At 37.3% G+C, this 6,000-nt stretch overlaps 1 long non-coding RNA gene across 1 annotated transcript; it reads left to right on the top strand.

The window, feature by feature from the left end:
* Positions 1–1,412: 1,412 nt before the first annotated feature.
* Positions 1,413–3,908, top strand: LOC129901106 (uncharacterized). Its single transcript, XR_008769757.1, has 3 exons — positions 1,413–1,583; positions 2,457–2,507; positions 3,605–3,908. It is a non-coding gene; the product is annotated as an uncharacterized LOC129901106 (long non-coding RNA).
* The last annotated feature ends 2,092 nt before the right edge of the window (positions 3,909–6,000 follow it).

The raw sequence follows: 6,000 nt of genomic DNA, 5'->3' as shown, positions 1-6,000 counted from the left end.
GGGATTAGGAACCCAGGTGAGCCTTAGTACAGCATTCCATCCTCAGTCTGACGGGCAAGCCGAGCGCACTATTCAGACGCTGGAAGATATGTTGCGGGCCTGTGTTATTGATTTCAAGGGTAGCTGGGATGATCATCTACCACTTGTTGAATTTTCTTATAATAATAGTTATCACTCTAGTATTCAGATGGCTCCGTATGAGGCACTATATGGCAGAAAATGCAGGTCACCTATAGGCTGGTTCGATGTGGGTGAAACTAAGTTAATTGGCCCAGATCTGATTCAGCAGGCAGTTGAGAAGGTGAAGCTTATTCAGGAACGATTATTGGCAGCTCAAAGTCGACAGAAAGCATATGCTGACAACCGGCGTCGACCTTTAGAGTTCCAAGTGGATGACTGGGTATTCTTGAAGGTGTCACCTATGAAGGGCGTCATGAGATTCGGCAGAAAAGGGAAACTTAGTCCGAGATACATCGGGCCTTATCAGATTGTCCGAAAAATAGGCAAGGTTGCTTATGAATTGGATCTACCAGCTAATTTAGAAGCAGTACATCCGATGTTCCACGTGTCTATGCTTCGTAAATTCGTTGGCGATCCTTCCAGAGTATTTCCTGTACAGGACATTCAGGTGACTGAGGAGCTATCCTATGAGGAACAGCCGGTGGCTATTTTAGATCGTCAGGTAAGGAGGCTACGCACCAAAGATGTGGCATCTGTCAAAGTATTGTGGCGCAACAACAATCGAGAAGAAATGACTTGGGAGGCAGAGGAAGAAATGAAGAAAAAGTATCCTCAACTGTTTTCTGCACCCACAGGTAACTTAAGTTTCTTATTACCTATATTGGTTAAATAATAAATTATGTGAAATCACTGTGTTCATAACACCCCTAGAACCAATGTAACATTCGGGGATGAATGTTCTAAAGGGGGGAAGAATGTTATAACCCGTACTTTGCACCTAAGGACATGTTGGGAATACTTGTAACAAGTCAAGGGTAAGACTATGCTTGGTCTTGTTATATACAAGTTTCTATTGATTAAGTTGGGAGGTGGAATTATTGGAAAAATTAAAGGGCAAAATTGGAATTTTACATATGGAAATACTATAAAAGGTTAAGGGCAAATGTGGAATTTCAACTTGGAAATATTAGGAAAGGTGAGGGGTAAACTTGGAATTCTACACCAAGTAGTTTTATGACATGTATGGGCTAAGGGATTGGGCTTGGAAACAAATTTTTTTAAAAAAATAATAAGATAAGCCCAACCATGACATGATCCACAACAAAGATCCAAGCCCAAGTCATTCATCCATGTGATGAATGACATAAAAGGGGACTTAGTCATAAGTTCCTAGAAACTTCAAGACAAATTGAGAAGGAGAAAAACAAAAGGAAGAAGAGAAAACAAAGAAAGGAAAATCGGCCAAGAAGACCAAAAATTCATCCCTTCAAATTTCATCCCAAAAATTATAATTTTCTAGTATTCCTACTAAGTCAAGGGTGCTCTACAACATGGTGTAGTTGTTTTGGAAGTTTGGAGATTTTTTTTCATTGATTTGGAAGTGAAGAAGTTAGAAGAAAAAGGTAAGAATTGATTCATTTTATTATGTTATGAAGTTTTGTGTATGTTGTAGTATGTGGAGGTGTATGGAATTTATGAAAATATGGAAGTTTTCATGGTAATATGATGCCATGTATACATGTTCTTATATGAGTAAGAATTATGTAAATTTTGTGTAGTATTTTTGTGTAGTATTTTTGTGTAGTATTTGGATGGTGGTTATGTTAATTATTTGGTGTTGGAAAATGAAAGTTGGATGAGATTAATTGAAGTTGGAAATAAGAGTTAAGTGATGAGATGGAAAAAAATTAAGGTTGCATAGCTTGTTAGTTGTTGTTGTAATTTTTGGAATATAAGGAACCTTAAATGGTGTATTTGGTATTAAATTAGTTTGTAGGAATTATATAATTTGAGTGTTATATTATAAGAAGATGGAAGTAAGTTATTAAAAGTATGGAGTGTTGTTGTTGGTTGTGAAGTTGAAGAAAGAAAATGAGTTTTTAATATTTTTATTGTATTTATGGAATTTTAAGTGAAGTATGGAGTTGATAAAAAAAATTGGATAGCTTACTTGGAATAATTTTTACTTATGTTGGAATGAGTTGAAATTTATTTTGGATATGGGATATTCATATTTATTTGGAAATGCAAAGTTTGGTTGAAAGTTGTTGCACTAATTGGAAAATTACACCAATTTATATTATGGTGTGTTTAAATTGATTATTGATGAAATTGGTGTTGTTGTTGGCTTGGTTGTTGATATTGTGGCCGAGTTGTAATCTCGGGGTTGCTATATATATAGGGGAGATGCTGCCGAAATTTTTGTAGACAAGTATTGGAAAAATTGAATTCTTAAAGTCTTATAAATATTAATTGGTAAATGTGACCAATTGTAGATTTTGGAGGAAACGGGAATTGAATTTGGACAACCGTAAAACGTCAAAAAGGTATGTCAAGCTTTACATTTTCTTCTCTTGGCATGTCCTAGATGTAGTAGGATTGAATACGAAACTCGGGGATCACTCTACTCTTCGGAATCGACGTTCGAAAATTTCCCTTTTCTATTCAATGGAATTGAATTAGGTAATTATGAATATTTTTGGAAAAATTGTCTAAACTTCTAGATTTTTTTCACAAATGAATTCCGAATACCTTGAAACTCTTCTAAATAATATTATGAAGTCTAACGCACGTGATTTGTATACGCCACCTCATTTGACCGAGGTGGGCCCCACTATTCCGAATTTTCCTTCGTTATTCCGTTTGAGTTACGGTAGGTAAAATTTGAAAGAAACTCTTTGCTATGCTTCCTAATATTATATGAATAATTATTTCGTTAATTCCCATAATATAATTTGAAAGTACGGAGACGATTCGGAAAATACTATTTTTACGTAAACTATTGTGATATTGGAAATACTTGTACTATTATTATTACTCAAGTTTCCTTTTATGTTTTGTTATCAAAATTGTGCCATCGAGTCTGTATAAATATTTTATGATTTAAATTGCATTAGTTTCTCACTACTCCACTCGTGGATGCCTCAATACTTCTTTCACTGAGCCTGGGCCAGGATATGTTTTCGTGCGTATTTCTCTGCATTGTTCGCCATGTCCCGACGTGAGGGGACAGGTATGACATGTACCAAGGGGTGGTAAATATTATGCCACGGAGTTATGCTGTGCCATGTACATATATGTTTGTGATATGATATGATATGATATGATTTGATATGGCCATCTGATATGATATGATTTGTTACGGAGACATTCCCTACTCTGGTGTTATGCTGTGCCGTGGTGCCGATGATGGGAGGGCAACCACACTTTGTTCACCGACTCCCTAATGGGGCCGGATATGGCATACGTCTGTACATATATGATTTGAGATTTTGATAAGCATTTTGAAATTCTAAACATTGATTTCATGTTTTGCACATACTATTCAGATTATGATTTTATATATTACAGTGCATGTTTTACATATTCAGTACATTTTCCGTACTGACCCCCTTTCTTCGGGGGCTGCGTTACATGCCCGCAGGTACCGACGTTCGTTGTGCTGAGCCGCCTGTTTAGGACATCTGTTGTGTTATTGACAGTGCTCCTTTGTTCGGAGCTTGTATTTTGGTATTGACTCTATCTCTGTATATCTGTATATTTGGTCAGGGGTACGACGGGGCCCTGTCCCGTCTTATGACTATGCTATCATCTGTAGAGGTCTGTAGACAGAGTTATGTTGTGGGTTTTGGATATATGGTTTGGATTTTTGTGTGTTTTGTGACAGCCTTTCAACTCTCGTGCGTATATTTACTTCTATAATATATTTAGCAATTTCTACTAATCAATACATTTGTTTATTCGAAAAAAAAAATAGACTAATTTGGGATAAGGGTACGTTTGGGTGCCCAACTCGGGCACCAGTCACGGCCTACGGGGTTGGGTCATGACACGAAGAACTACCATAACTAGACTGACTCTATCTGGATCTATTATACTATATGTGTCGTGAATCGCTGCTTGTACTGGCCTGCCCTAGTAACTTTGGGTGCCTAGACCTGAATACTCCCTATCTCTAGAGGAATGACCGCTTAACTGACTCTGCTGATGAAACCTCTTAGCCTCACACTATCTAACATGTCGGATACTCTCAATCATCCTAGCATGATCAATATTACTCTAAAATGTACCACCCGATAACACAAAAGAGGCTGTAGCCTCTTGAAGATAACCAGTGAACCCCTTTACCAACTTATGAATCCGCTCAAATTATGTAGGAATAATCGACATATCATAATGATACAACTCATGAAAGCGAGCTTCATACTCAGATTCTGATAGAAAGCCCTGCTCGAACAAGTTGAAGTCATCCCTGCGATGATTACAAAGGCTATAAGGCATATATCTCTCAAGGAATACCTAAGTAAAATGCTCCCAACTCATGATAGGAGAACTAGAAGGTCTACAAGCAAGAATCGACCACTACCATTCCTTGTTCACTTCCACAAATTGATATGAAGTGTAAGCTATCCATGTGCCTCTAGAATATCCAAGTTGAACAACCTATCTTGACACTCAGTCAAAAAATCATAGACCTTCTCTCCAGCCATACCATCAAATATGGGAGGTTCCAATTGAACAAATATCTCAAAACTCTTTTGCTCAAACACTGACATGGCAGAACTAACAGAAATTGACAGATCTACAAATCTCGGAGGTGTAATAGAAGAAAATAAAGAAGAACCAAGATTCTGAAATCCCTTACTAGGCCCCTGAATTGGCGGTTTAGCACCTACTATAATAGGAGAGCTTGAAGTACTTAGAAGAACACCAGGGGTAAGAGCACCAACCAATCTTACCAATAATCTAACTAGTAGTTCCTAAAGAATTGCAGCGCTGTCAAGGACAACAAGAGGCTGGGTTGGCCTTTTCTCCTTAGTTTGCTTTTCAAAGTCATCCTCATGCTCATACATAGGCTTAAGTGATGGATCCCTAGCTTGTCCATGAGCAAGTTTTGCTCCTCTCACTTTGCCTCGACCTCTAAGCCTTGCTTGCGAACTGGGGCTTAGGAAGCAGGTGTTGCCTCACCCTCGATGACTCTGACTCTAGTCCTCACCATCTGCGCATAAGAAATAGAGTATAGGTATCCAACACTTGATATGAATAAATCACACAAAAGGAATCAAAAAAAGGGATTTCTCCTTTTAGGGATTTTGTAGCCTCTCGAAGATAAGTACGGACGTCTACGTACCAATCCAAAAGACTCTAATAGACACCCTGCTATTTAACTTGTAAGACTGGTAACCTAGTGATTTAACACTAATTTGTAACGACCCAAAAACCATGGTCATAATAGCATACACCCCAAAACCCAATCTTGTGTGTAAGACTGAAAATAAACTCATACAAGACTCTCAAAGGGGTAGTCAAGCCACAAAATAAATGAAAAGAAGGACTACAAAGAAAATATCCCAAAATCTAGTGTCATAATTTTAAAGAGCATCTAATACAAAGGTCGAATCTGATATACATCATAAGTCTCTGAGTAATTATAAAGACTGAAAAATAAAAGATAGAACTAGTAGCGATCCGGATCCCAAGATCTCACCACTGATTTGAATGATATGATATCCGTTGAAACGATCTATATGAGACATGGGATACCCTGACTAGGATCTACATTAAAAATAGACACAGAAAAAGGGGTGATTATAATCCACATGTACTCAGTAGGTTTCACCGATTGAGTATAGGGATTAATCAAGCTTATGCAATAAACTAATGAATGCTTCCACCTGCATATAGAAAAATCCCATTTTAGCATGGGTGCTGCCAATTTATATAGAACAACGTGAGTAAAATAAATGCATAGGGATAACTCAATATCACAAATAATCAGATAAGTCGAGTAATCAAAATAGTATTGCAATATAATGAGAT

The sequence above is a fragment of the Solanum dulcamara genome, chromosome 8 (assembly GCF_947179165.1).
Source record: "Solanum dulcamara chromosome 8, daSolDulc1.2, whole genome shotgun sequence".
In the NCBI taxonomy this organism is placed as follows: Eukaryota; Viridiplantae; Streptophyta; class Magnoliopsida; order Solanales; family Solanaceae; genus Solanum; species Solanum dulcamara.
This window is presented reverse-complemented; position numbering and strand designations above follow the sequence as displayed.